Here is a 14,377-nt window from a genome sequence, read left to right on the forward strand (position 1 = left end):
TATTATAACACGGGAAGGAATGTAGCTGTTCTGACAAATCCTGGATATTTGAGGATCTTTACTCAGCTTTAGCTCCAGACTTAGCCTGCAATCGTTTGCACTGCGCTGGTGGTGGTAGGGTTTGGATTGGTTGGAGCTGTTCCTCTGCCAAGCCCTACCAGCCTCCACTGAACTCTACTCACAGGGGGTCACTCTGCTGGGGCGGAATTGCCTGTTCCCTCTGCCAAATGTATGCTTGGTTAGTAGTCATGCCAGTGGGATCTCCACTCATGGCAGCTGATGAAAAATTCTGAAAGGGGACAAGGACAGGGAGAGACAGGAGCCAGTCCCACTACTGTCCCGTGGTGGCACTGGGCCTGATGTGGGTCCAAGTGAGGTGCCCCTCCACCTTCTGCCCAGACCAGCAGCAATGCTGCGGGTGTGGCAGTGGTCTCATTGCTCTGTTATGCCTCACGAAGCCCAAGCCAGGATTTGATAGCAGCCTTAGTCATAGTTATAGCTGATCCACGAAAATCTATGTGGTTTAACTCAGTAATAGCTAACTTGTCAAGTTGATTTCAATGCTTCAGCTCTATGTATGGCCACGTCTGGATCCAGCCCACTATATACATAACCCTACTTAAAACATATACCTTCCAAGATAACCACAATTCACATTTCTTCAGCAAAAGCAGCCTCTAAGCAGTTTACAACTATAAAATAAATATGATCAATTAGTTGTGCATAAAGGGCTTTAATGTATCTCCAGCTAAATAATCAATATCCACGCTCTACTCTAGAAGACCACTAGCAATTAGACTTGACCTGGTGGCGGATTTTATATCACACATACTGAAACATGATTGAACTACACAATACAGGTAAAAAGAAAAAAAACGTGTGGTCTGTGTTTGCTTCCACACCCTAGCATGAAGCCAGACACAGTGAATGGATTTGACTATGTGCCACAACTTATTTACTTACAAGTCTGATATAAAAAAGGTAAAGGTAAAGGAACCCCTAACCATTAGGTCCAGTCGTGACCGACTCTGGGGTTGCGGCGCTCATCTCATTTTACTGGCCGAGGGAGCCAGCGTACAGCTTCTGGGTCATGTGGCCAGCATGACTAAGCCACTTCTGGCGAACCAGAGCAGTGCATGGAAACACCGTTTACCTTCCCGCCAGAGCTGTACCTATATATCTACTTGCACTTTGACATGCTTTCGAACTGCTAGGTTGGCAGGAGCAGGGACCGAGCAATGGGAGCTCACCCCGTCGCGATATACAAGTCTGATATACATATAAGACTACTTCTACAACCTCAGTGGTGACATACTTAATGCCAAGATGGAGGCTAGGAACTGTCTTTTCTGCCAGGCACATTAAACAGTTGTTGTCATTCTGTGTCCAAATATTGGATCAATATCGAAACTGGTCTTTTCTCTTCAGTGCCCTCCCCCCCAGCTCCACTGAGTGCAAATGAGGACCTTTAAGTATCATCAGCCCTGAGCCAGTAAGTGCTAAAGTCAATGAGGTCATCAGTACAGATGAGTAATTGCCATCACCAGATTTCCTCAAACTAGTAAGAATGCCATGAAGGTTGGTTTCGGTAACTCTCCTTTCAGGTCTTGGGCTGCTCCCTATACGATCCTTATGCTTTCTAACCTACATAGCACTTGCCAGTTGTGGCACATTTAAAAAGACTGGCTGGGGTCAAAATACAGCCAGTCTTTAATTATTGAATGCCTAGCAGATGAGAAAGCTCCTGTCATTCATCCTCTCATTCGGCCAATTTAGCAACAAGAACGAAATACTACCATTCAGCCCCAACTGGGAACTGATGGATCCTGCCTTGTTTGAAGCTAGAAGGAGAAGGCCAGATACTGCCATGCCAAACAGAGGTCTAGAGAATGGTGCCACCATGCCCATCCCAACTGTCCACATAGGCAGCACTGAGAACATGCTGCACAATTTACACCTCCAAAAGATTAAAGTAAAAGCATCTTCTGTAAAGTTCAAAGATACACATAAAAAGGTTGCATCCACATTACACATGACCTCCTACATTAAAACAATGGGTTAAGCATTGCATCCAATGCTCAATTAAATACCAACAATTTGATCAGTGAAATTCAATCCTCACTGTTATATGAAACAGGGAAACTCTAGATCTGAACCATGATGTCAAAGTACTTTGTACAATGTTCTTCAACATGAACCACAATTAGCCTACTCAGACTTCTGCAAGATCTCTAGTATATCCTAGATTAAAATAATTTTAGACCTAGTGAAACCATATCATATTATTTTAAATCCAGGTAGCTAAAACGCAGTACTGGTGAAAAATGATACATTATACTCCAATAATTGAATGTTGTAGTTGACCATTCTTGATTTAAAAGGAAAGAAAGAAGGGGACTATGATTATAAAGTAGAAGCACCAGCACATTGCTCCCATCCCATGTCATTAAATGAGAAGAAAATAATTATCTTCCTCATTTACTATATTATTTAATGTTCAAGCTACTTATGCTGGAAAGCTGAAATACAATCGTACTTTAGATCCCGAACACCCTGGAACTCGGACGTTTTGGCTCCCGAATGCCGCAAACCCGGAAGTGAATGATCCGGTTTGTAAACATTCTTTTGGAACCCAAATGTCTGATGGGGGTTCTGAGACTTCTGATTGGCTGCAGGAGCTTCCTGCATCCAATCAGAAGCAACAATTTGGTTTTCAAACATTTTGGAAGTCAAACAAACTTCCGGAACGGATTCTGTTCGACTTCCAAGGTACGACTGTACAACCTGGGAGTAAGCCCTATTGAACTCAGTAGCATACACCTCTGCCATACAGAAAGAAGTGCACCTCCTCAATGACATAATAAAAACGTCGGCACATTCCACACCCACTCATAAGATTAAATGAGCAATATATATACCCATCTTACTTTATTCAATTTCATGTTCCCACTATTCAAATTCCAAAGCTTAAATCCTAAGCACTCTTACCTGAGAGAAAGTCACACTGAATTCAAGAGGACTCACATCTGGGTAGATATGGCTAGGATTGAACTGGAAATCTCAAAATGCAACGGAGAAAATAGACTATACCTGCAACAGGTAGTTTAGCCTCAGCTGTTTACTATATATAAAGAAGATGATTATTCATGAATCTAGATGGAAAATTAACTAAAGACTGAAAAATTAAAAGGCAGGTATATATGCTGTATAAAAGGTTGTATTGCAATGTCACTTAAAGGTAAAGAACTACAGAGTGTACCACACATGTAAATACAGAGAACAAACCTTACCTCTTCACCATTAGCCATCTCAGAATGAAAATTGTTTCCACTGTTGCCTGTAAAAGGCACAGCAGGTTTCTCACTGCCAAGAATATTGTCTACCATCTGAACACTGGGTGTCAGGAAGGCAAACTCATTCTTCCTGGTCTCAGAAGACAGACACAGCTGGTAGGAATAGGGCAAAGTCCCATCTTCAAAGTTGGGTGGGAAGATGGCACCATTCTTGGAATGGGGAACAGGACCAAAGCACTGTAGGAACCTGGGATGCCCTGATTGACGGAGCTTCATTGTAACGGCCAGAATCACGGTCAAGAGGAACAAGAAGGAGATCACAGCTAAGGCCAGCACCAAGTAGAACTGCAGGTCAGACTGATACTCCGAGCTGCTGGGTTGGCTCTTCATTTCCGGAAGGGCCTCCTGAAAGTTCTCAGCAAACACCAGGTTCAGAGTCATGGTGGCCGAGAGAGACGGCTGCCCGTTATCCTTCACCATAATGACCAGTCTCTGTTTCACAGCATCTCTCTCCACAAAGGCCCTGGCGGTCCTGATCTCTCCAGTATGAGAACCAACCGTGAAGAGTGCCGGCTCAGTGGCCTGAGTGAGGTGGTAGGAGAGCCAGGCGTTGTGTCCAGAATCTGCATCCACGGCCACCACCTTGGTGACAAGATAATCTGCCTCGGCCGAACGAGGCACCATCTCAAACAAGGCTGAGCCCTTGGCTTCTTGTGAGGGGGACAGGATACGAGGGCTGTTATCATTCCTGTCAAGAACAAACACTCTGACGGTCACATTGGTGCTGAGAGGGGGAGAACCCCCATCTTGGGCCTTCACTTGCACCCGAAAGTCTCTGAATTGTTCATAGTCGAAGGATCTCTGGGCATAGATGGTGCCGGTCTCAGAATTAATGGAGATATAGGAGGAGATGGGAAGCTCCTCAATGTTGCTGTTGAGGATGGAGTATGTGATCCGTGAGTTCTGGTCCATATCGGGATCAGAGGCTTTGATGGTGAAAATGGAGGCACCAGAAGGATTGTTTTCAGGCACATAGATGCTGTAGGATGGCTTCTGAAAGGTAGGGGCATTATCATTGATATCAGATATCTGTAGTAAGATGACTTTATGGGTGTTCAGTGGGGGAGTTCCATTGTCAGTGGCTGTGATTGTAATATTATATGCAGGAGTTTTTTCTCTGTCCAAAGGGCTGACTGTCAGAAGTTTGTAGAAATTGTTAGATGAGGAAATAATCTTGAAGGGCAAATCACTGTTTAAATAGCAGGTAACTTTTCCATTATCACCGGCATCTTTGTCATTTACATTGATCAGAGCAATTAAGGTTCCAGATGGTGAATCTTCAGGAACTGGGCTGAACATGGAGGTTAAGGTCACATCCGGGGCATTATCATTCTCATCAAGAACCCTTATCTCAATATTGCAATGAGTCACCAATCCTCCACCATCTTTTGCAGCAACCGTCATAGTATATTCATCGTTCTCCTCAAAATCCAGTCGCTCCAAGAGGGTGATTATGCCACCAATGGGATCTAGACTGAATTTCTCTTGGGAAGTTGCTGGTATGTTGCTGAAATAATACCTGATTTGAGCATATGAACCTTCATCATCATCAGAGGCTATGACCTGGAGCACCGTGGACCCAATAGGAGCATTTTCACTCAAACTGACCTTGTACACCTCTTGAGTGAAAATGGGAGGGTTGTCATTGGCATCGGTGATATTAATCCGTATCTGGGCGGTTCCAGTTTTCCTAGGCTTACCCCCATCCATTGCGGTAAGTACTAAGTGAAGGGTTTGTTCTTTTTCCCGATCCAAAGATTTCTGCAACACCAATTCAGCATATTTATTTCCATCTTTTCTCTCTCTAACTTCCAAAGAGAAATACTGATTGGAGCTCAGCTGGTAATCCTGGAGAGAGTTCACCCCAATGTCAGGATCTTCCGCTTTCCCAAGGAGAAAGCGGGCCCCAGGCAAGGTTTGTTCTCCTGTCTCCAAGTTGATGTTGCCATTGAGGAACTGGGGTGCATTATCATTAACATCCTGGATTTCTACTGTTGCATGGAAAACATTCAGCGGGTTTTCTACCACAACTTCAAACTGAACAAAGCAAAGTGGATTTTTGCCACATATCCCCTCCCTATCAATCCTGTCATTTACATAGAGGTTTCCATTCTCTGCATTGATACTGAAATGCTGCATTTTAGCCACAGACACAGTGTGCAGATTGCGATGTTTTAGTTCTTTGGTGCTCAGTCCCAGGTCCTTGGCGAGGTTCCCCACAACGGAACCCTTTGCCATCTCCTCCGGGGTTGAATAATGAATCTGCTCTGATGCAGCCCAACAGGTAAAAGACAATAGAGAGAGAAGCAGTACTTGCCTTGTGAGTGCCCTGCCATTCCCTGGGTGCCTTCTCTCCATCTGGCTGGTTCTCTCAAAAACAGGCTGCTTCCTTTTCTCAGTTTCCTATGCTCAAGCTCTCACAGTGATGAAGGAAACAACATGAGGTATCACCGAGGAAGAATAAACTGCCTTATTCTTATATTTGTGCAAAGCAAAAGAGATTTTTCCTTCTCTGCAAGAGTTCCGTCACTGTGCTCTTCAGCTGGCCTGATCTGAATAGCAGTGATGGGAGTTACTGCAGTCTAGGAAGCATCAATGGATCTCTATCCTCTCTCTGGCTCTCATACTGGCCAACACTGACACTTAGAGGACCACTCAAGGAACTGCAAGGAAAACCATGTTGTGCAATGTACAGTACTTTCCCTTTAGCAAATTTCAAGTTATTTGCTTTCAGTTTGTACACATTAAAGCAACAACTCCTCTGATTGCTGCGCACAACAGCTCACAAGACTCAAAACCCAGTCTGGAGATATACAGCCTATTGAAAACATGTTTTGCCTTGATGTCTATCCCACTGAAATTGAACCCCGTTGAATGGAAGCTACATAGCCAAGGGATCACCAGCAGAGCATTGCCTCACTTTAACACACTTATAGTCCTTTGTCCATCAGTCTATCACACAACATCAGGGCACACAATTCCTTTCATTAAAATGTAACAACATAAGAAGAGCCTTGCTGGATCAGACCCAAGGCCTTTCTTGTTAAGCAACTTGTCTCCCACTGTGGCCTTTGGAGGCATCCTGCTTCTACTACTTGACGGGATATAGTCAGCATGACTTGCGGCCACCATGAAGTTGTCTATAAGGCATCCAGGTTAGTGGCCATCACAGCTTTTTGTGGGAGCAATTCCCATAAGTTATTTATTTATTAAAATGTGTAAAGTATGTGTGATTGTTCTATATAAATAAAAATAATGGCTGGATACAAGTTTCAATAGTTTTATATTATACACTCAAAGAAAGCATACCAATTTATAAAGCTTCTAACTGTGTGTGAGTCTGTATTATCTTGAACCTTATTGCACAAATTAAGTATGAAAATGTTCTATTTTTCCACCACAATGTTATCAGTCTCCCCACTCTGACTCTTACCATATTCATTAAGTTAGTTCTTGGTATGAGCTTTCGTGTGCATGCACACTTCTTCTGAAGAAGTGTGCATGCACACGAAAGCTCATACCAAGAACTAACTTAGTTGGTCTTTAAGGTGCTACTGGAAAAAAATTTTTTTGTTTTGACTATGGCAGACCAACACGGCTACCCATCTGTAACATATTCATTAGTTTAACGATAGATAAAATATCCCATACTCTAATAATCCACTCCTGTAAAGCTGGTGTTCTTAACCACACACTCCACTCAACTTATACCAAATAGTTGTTCTTGCTATAGTTAATAAGTCTTGGACTAATACTCTGCTAGTATTAAACCCTTAATACAACTGAATAAAACAATCAGAATAACCGTTGATAAAGTGTATCCTGTTATTATTTCAGCTTCCCTTATTATATCTACCTGGAACCTTTCATTTCAGGACATGCCCCACAAAAATGTTGCATCCTAGCATTGGTTGCCTTGCACCTCCCACTTAAATTACTTGCTGTCCTGTAGATGTGGTTGAAATGTGGCACTAGAAGGACCAGCTCTCTCATATCGCTTTTCCCTTGTCTTTGATCTAAACTAAATATTGTTAAGCATTGCATTTTCCCCCGAATAAAGAAGTTGACCATCTTAGTTGCCCTTTTCTGAGCATTCTGCATTTCATACAAGTTCTTTCTACATGAATCTTCCAGAGAAGTTCAAAACACTCCAAAAGATCTACTATGAACAAATAGGAAGCTTTCATGTTTTACACATTTTTCAGTTAACTTGAATTAGAACAGGATGAATAAACTATGTGAGTGAACGAAGTACAAATCCACATATTTAACCTCTAGGAGGAACTAAAAAATAACTATAGTATATAATGATAGTGATATTTCAATAATATACAGGAAGAAAATTACTAGAAGGTAGAACAGGATATAAATTCCATAATTCATGAAGACTCACCTGAACGTCATTTTCAGACTCAGCATTGAATTTGCCTCTGTCGTTGCAATTTGTAGACTACTTGTAAAAAAAGTTTTCTACAGTCTGAACAGCTGGTGCTAGTAATATAATCTGATTTTTTAAAGTTCTTTCATTTAGTAAATCAGGCAGTTAAGAGGAAGACAGCTAAAAATACAAGTTTTACTCATACATGAAGCAAGGTTGTGGTGCCAACACCTTAGCTTCTGAAAGCAAAGCTTACCTGTTCGCCAACCTCCTCTTTGGCATTGGCATCCTCACAGTTGCCATCCACAAGAACCACCTGAGAGCTATCATTGCATAGCAAGTTTTCTGCCACCTGGATATGGGGTTTGGGGAAAGAGATCTGCTCTTTCCTCATCTCTGACGATAGGCAGAGTTGGTAGGAATAAGGTAAAGTTCCTTCTTCATAGTTTGTTGGAAATATGACCTGCGCCTTAGAAAAAGCATTAGGCTCAAAGCATTGGAATAATTTGGGATTTCCTGATTGTCGAAGTTTCATGACAATGACCAGTATCACTGTCAGGAGGAATAAAAATGAGATCAATGCCAAAGCCAGCACCAAGTAAAACTGGAGGTCAGAATGATGTTCTGTGTCACTGGATTGCCTAGTCATTTCCGGAAGTGCCTCTTGGAAGTTCTCGGCAACCACGAGGTTGAGGACCACAGTAGCTGAGAGCGGAGCCTTCCCATTGTCCTTCACCAAGATGACCAGCTTCTGTTTCACAGCATCTTTCTCCAGAAGGGCTCGTGACGTCCTGATCTCTCCCGTGTGGGTCCCGATGTTGAAAAGGGCCGGCTCCGTGGCCTGAAGCACTTGGTAGGAAAGCCAGGCATTGTGCCCAGAGTCCGCATCCACAGCCACCACTTTGGTCACTAGGTAGCCTGACTCTGCCGAGTGAGGAACCATCTCAAACAAGGCAGAGCCCTCAGCACCTGGGAAAGGATACAGAACGCGAGGGCTGTTATCGTTCTGATCCAAAATGTACACCCACAGGGTGGCGTTGTTGCTGAGAGAGGGAGAGCCGCCATCTTGGGCCTTCACTTGGATCTGAAACTCCCTGAACTGCTCATAGTCAAAGGAGCGCTGTGCATAGATAGTTCCCGTCTCAGAGTTGATGGAGACGTAAGAGGAGAGAGGTAGCTCCTCCATGTTGCTGTTGAGGATGGAGTAAGTGATACGGGAGTTGCGGTCCAGATCCGGGTCCGAGGCTTTGAGGGCAAAAATGAAGGCACCTGAGGGATTGTTTTCTGGCACAAAGACACTGTAGGTTGATTTTTCAAAGGCAGGGGGGTTGTCATTGATATCTGAAATCTGCAGGGAGATGGTTTTGTTGGAGGAGAGAGGGGGGTTACCTTTGTCGGTGGCCGTGATTGTGATGTTGTATCCTGAGGCTTTTTCTCTGTCCAATGGACTTTCTGTGAGGATTTTATAGTAGTTCTTAGTTGTTGACACTATTTTAAATGGTACATTACTTTGTAAGTGGCACATAATTTTTCCATTTTCTCCAGAATCCCTATCCTTTACGTTGATGAGAGCTATTACTGTTCCAGGAACAGAATCTTCAGGAATTGGAGAAGATAAGGAGGCTAGAATGATTTCTGGAGCATTGTCATTCTCATCTATAATCTTTATATCAACATTAGAGTGAGCCACTAATCCTCCCCCATCTCTTGCTTCAACGGTCATAGTGTACTTTTCTGTTTCCTCAAAGTCAACGGCTTCTTTAATTGTAATTATTCCATTTTGTGGATTTAGGTCAAATTTTTGGTAGGCTCTTTCTGGAATATTACTAAATGTATAATGAATTTGGGCATTCACACCTTCATCCCTATCAGAGGCTTTCACTTGCAGTATGGGGGACCCCGCAGTGGAATTTTCCCTCAGGCTAATTGTATAAACCTCTTGAGCGAAAACTGGTGGGTTGTCATTGGCATCTGTGACATTAATCCATATCTGGGCAGTCCCAGTTTTTCTGGTTTCAGCCCCATCCAGGGCCGTAAGGATCAACTGAAGGGAGTGCTCACTTTCCCGATCCAAAGGTTTCTGCAGCACCAATTCTACATATTTATGGCCATCTTCTCTCTGTCGTATGTCTAGAACGAAATAGTGATTTGGACTTAGCTGGTAATTCTGGAGAGAATTAATCCCAATATCAGGATCTTCAGCTTTCCCAATATGAAATCTTGTACCTGGTAATGTGGATTCAACAATTTCAAGCCTCATGATTTCCTTTAAGAACTGTGGCACATTATCATTAATGTCCTGAATTGCTACAATAATATGGAAAACATTCAAAGGATTTTCAATCACAGCTTCAAAATTAATCAGACAGTGCACACTGTCCCCACATATTTCCTCACGATCTATCCTTTCATTTACATACAGGTTTCCATTTTCAGCATTGATAGTGAAATATGGCTTTTTACCTTCAGAAATGATATGCAGGTTTCTTTTCTTCAGTTCTCTGGCATTCAGTCCTAGATCCTTGGCAAGATTTCCCACCAAAGACCCCTTTGCCATCTCCTCAGGGATGGAATAGTGAACCTCTTCCAAAACTGCTCCACAGAACAAAGATGATAATATCAGAAGGGTAATATGCCTTCCTGGTGTTTGAAAGCTCTCTCCATGAAGGATTCCTCTCATCTTCATTTTCCTCTTCTCTTTGATGAGCACAGGATTTCAGATTTCCACCAAGACAGGAGATTTTTTTTTGCCCAGTAAAAAAAGAACTGGATCCTTTGGCTTAATTTGTATATGCTGCAATGTTTTCTTTTTTCTTTCTCAGCTGAAACGTTTTTTCCAGCGTCTGCTGGTATTCCCGATGTGCAGTTTGGGACAAAGAGATCTCTCTGCAGAAAGCATCAGTGGAACTTCAGCTGCCCTTGGATTGCCGCCTTGTCCAACAGTGACACTGTGAGTCTGAAGCAGAGAACTGCAATTTTTTTCCAGTGATTTTTCTCCCCAATACATGTCACAGAAGGTTCTCTGCTGGTGTTCATATGTGATGGCTCAAGGCAGGCTTTTAAACAGAATATGTGAACCTTCTTTACTAGCTTTAATTTTCACCCCAATCTTGATATTTTGCAGGTTAATTTTTTACTCTATGTTGATAGAGATATTTACAATTATTTCCAAGCTTATTAATTTGCAGTGCTGCTGACAAAAATGGAATAACAGGCTGCACAATTAAACATTATCATTTATAGTATGGGACTATTAAGAAATGGAGGAAAATGTATTATTGCCTATAGTTAGGCCTTCACATGAACCTTAGACACAAGAATGTCTGCTTTTAGAGGTATGTATCTTCCTGTGTTTGAGTGCATATCCTAAGGAGGCATCTTGTATTACATCGCTTATCACTGAAATTAGTCCCACATCTCATGCTTAGTTTTGTCATCTCGCCCCGTATTAGTGCTCAAATTATTCGTCTATTTGTGTAGACATCCCCTTCAATAGATTTATTTAGCAGCTCTCAACTTTGCCATCGTTCTCCATGTGCTCCAGTAATTCAGTCATGGTAGATAGCTTTCTGATTTCTAGTGTTAACTTAATTTACTGTGGGATGTGTGTTTCTGACCTTGCACATCTACTTCACAGACTCACAGGTATGGCTCATCACCCTCTTCTTTACACAGAACAATAACATTATAGGTTTTTTGTAAGCCAATAGTATGTAAGGGATCCTGAGTATGCAGCTTGAATCACACACACACACACACACACACACACACACACACACACACACGTTAACTTCCTCTGCATGGCCTGGATGGCCTCCACTGGTTTCCACCCACAAAGTGATGTTAGTGCCACTCTGCTGGTGCATAATTGCCCATTGTTAGCAGACCTTTCAGCATGAATCAGATTGGAATAATCACTTTCAGTTTCTTGAGTTCAAATGCTTCATTCATGCAGAAACTATCTACAGGATGAATAGTGATGAGGGAGAGAAACAGCAGACATCTTATCTCAACAAGTTGGGAGACAACAACAAAATGGCCCAGCTTTTAGGGGTGAAGTAAACTTAGACATAATAGATACAAACAAGTGCTCATTAGATTGTTACACAATCAAGGATTAATTATAAATTATTAACAGATGACATCCAACTGTCTTACGGACTACACTCTGGATTTGTGTAGGGTGTACTCCTTAGCTTTCTCTTCTCATGAAGATAGCCTGCAAGGCAGCAGAGTTTTGGATCAGAGTTTTCCTTCCCCTAAATGTGTTACCTTCCCAGGTTGAAGAGGAAGTGATCTGCCACTCACTTCCCTCTACGGCATGTGCAGTAACCAACTTCTTGATTGCTGAGCCCACTATTGGTTTTGTCTGCTCAATCCACCAGAACTGGTGTTCACATGCAGAGAAAGTCCCTAACTCACTGAGGGTTTGAGACCCATCAGCTACCCTCACTTGCTTTAGCCAGTCAGTCAAAGTCATATCGCAGGATGTGGCCACTGCCATAGTGCCTGTGTGCATGGTGGGGACCAAAGACAGACAAACTACCACAGAAGTAGGATGACATTTCTCCTTTGATGCCCAACCCCCAGGGTCCAAGTATTGGATCAATATTGAAACTGGTCTTTGCTCTTCAGTGCCCACCCCCAGCTCCACTGAGTGCAAATGAGGACCTTTAGGTATCATCAGCCCTGAGCCAGTAAGTGCTAGAGTCAATGAGGTCATCAGTACAGACGAGTAATTGCCATCACCAGATTTCCTCAAACTAGTAAGAATGCCATGAAGGTTGGTTTCGGTAACTCTCCGTTCAGGTCTTGGGCTGCTCACTATAGGATCCTTATGCTTTTTAACCTACATAGTACTTGCCAGTTGTGGCACATTTAAAAAGACTGGCTGGGGTCCAAATACAGCCAGTCTTTAATTATTGAATGCCTAGCAGATGAGAAAGCTCCTGTCATTCATCCTCTCATTCGGCCAATTTAGCAACAAGAACAAAATACTACCATTCAGCGCCAACTGGGAACTGATGGGTCCTGCCTTGTTTGAAGCTAGAAGGAGAAGGCCAGATACTGCCATGCCAAAACAGAGGTCTAGAGATGGTGCCACCATGCCCATCCCAACTGTCCACAGAGGCAGCATTGAGAACATGCTGCACAATTTACACCTCCAAAAGATTAAAGTAAAAGCATCTGTGGAGTTCAAAGATACACATTACACATGACCTCCTACGTTAAAACGATGGGTTAAGCATTGCATCCAATGCTCAATTAAATACCAACAATTTGATCAGTGAAATCCAATCTGCACTGTTAAATGAAACAGGGAAACTCTAGATCTGAACCATGATGTCAAAGTACTTTGTACAATGTTTTTCCCAACTGTTCACAGAGGCAGCATTGAGCACATGCACAACAATTTATATCTCCATACGATTAAAGCAAATGCATCTTCTGTGGAGTTCAAAGATGCACAAAAAAAAAGTTGCATCCACATTACAGATGAAGTCCTGTATTAAAATAATGGGTTACATGTTGCAGCCAATGTTCAGTTAAATGCCAACAATTTAAGGAGAGGAACCCAATTCTTGCTATTGAATGGAACAGAGAAATTCTGTATCTGAACCACCGGGTGTGTGTCGTGTATTACAATGATCTTCAATATAAACTATAGGCAACCTATTTAGACTTGTAAATATAAGCAGCCTAGTACTAGATTAAAATCAATTTATAACATAAATCCAGATTGCTACAGCTCACTACAGGTTAAAAATGATACAGAAACACTATATTGGGGGATAATAATAATAATAATAATAGTATAGTAATAGTAATAACTGCAATAGCAATAGTAATAGTAATAACTGGGTGAATGTTGTAGTTGTCCATTCTTGAGTCAAATTGATGCCAAAAAACACAAGGTACTTAGATAATCATGTCACAACGTACTTTATGCAAGGTATACATGTGCATTGTGTGTGTATGTATAACCAACCCCCCCCCCCCCGAACAAATCTTGAAAAGAAGAGATTTATAACTAGCCTAGCTTTAGGGAGATTTAAGTAAATCATAAGCCCCCCGCAATGCCATTTTTATTGTGACTAATGATGATGTATGAATGCTTGTTTTGTTTTTGGTTCTTTGTTAATGTTCTTGATATTGTTTTGTGGGCTATGAGAGCTGTAATGCTTTGTGAATTTTATAATATGACTTTTCTTGTGGCTGTGCTGTTTAGCCTATTTTTAAACTTGTTTTGTTAAAAGTGTATTTTAAAAGGTGGTTGTTTTACTTTACTGATGATTTGTTTATTATTTTATATGATTTTTATTGTGCTTGTGATGTTCTACTGTGTTATTATTTATGGTACAATAAGCCGCTTTGTGACTAATGTGAGTGAGTGTCCCTTATCTTCCTGCTGAAATCCTGCAACTTTTAATAACACCAATGCTCTGGTTTATTCTTTGTCCTGCTTTCATTATACAGTAGTGCCCCTACAAATGGCAATGGTTTAACTAGCAAGTAGTGATATTTTTCATGTAAGTTTATGTAAATCTTATTACCTAGTTTAGAGTTTGTTACCTCGCTCTGTGCTAAGGACTAATGCAATGACAGCTATTCTCTTCAAAAATGCAATAACACTGGGGAGGCAGCT

General features: G+C 41.9%; 1 protein-coding gene and 2 pseudogenes across 13 annotated transcripts in view; all 3 read right to left on the reverse strand.

Annotated features, from left to right (window-relative positions):
- The window catches only part of LOC114601412 (protocadherin gamma-A5), a 315,625-nt gene that overhangs the window by 109,006 nt on the left and 192,242 nt on the right, over positions 1-14,377 (reverse strand). The window lies entirely within an intron of this gene.
- Positions 2,672-6,791, reverse strand: LOC144328757 (protocadherin gamma-B5 pseudogene; annotated as a pseudogene).
- Positions 7,127-10,603, reverse strand: LOC114601114 (protocadherin gamma-B1 pseudogene; annotated as a pseudogene).

This window comes from Podarcis muralis, chromosome 8, assembly GCF_964188315.1.
Source record: "Podarcis muralis chromosome 8, rPodMur119.hap1.1, whole genome shotgun sequence".
Lineage (NCBI taxonomy): Eukaryota > Metazoa > Chordata > Lepidosauria > Squamata > Lacertidae > Podarcis > Podarcis muralis.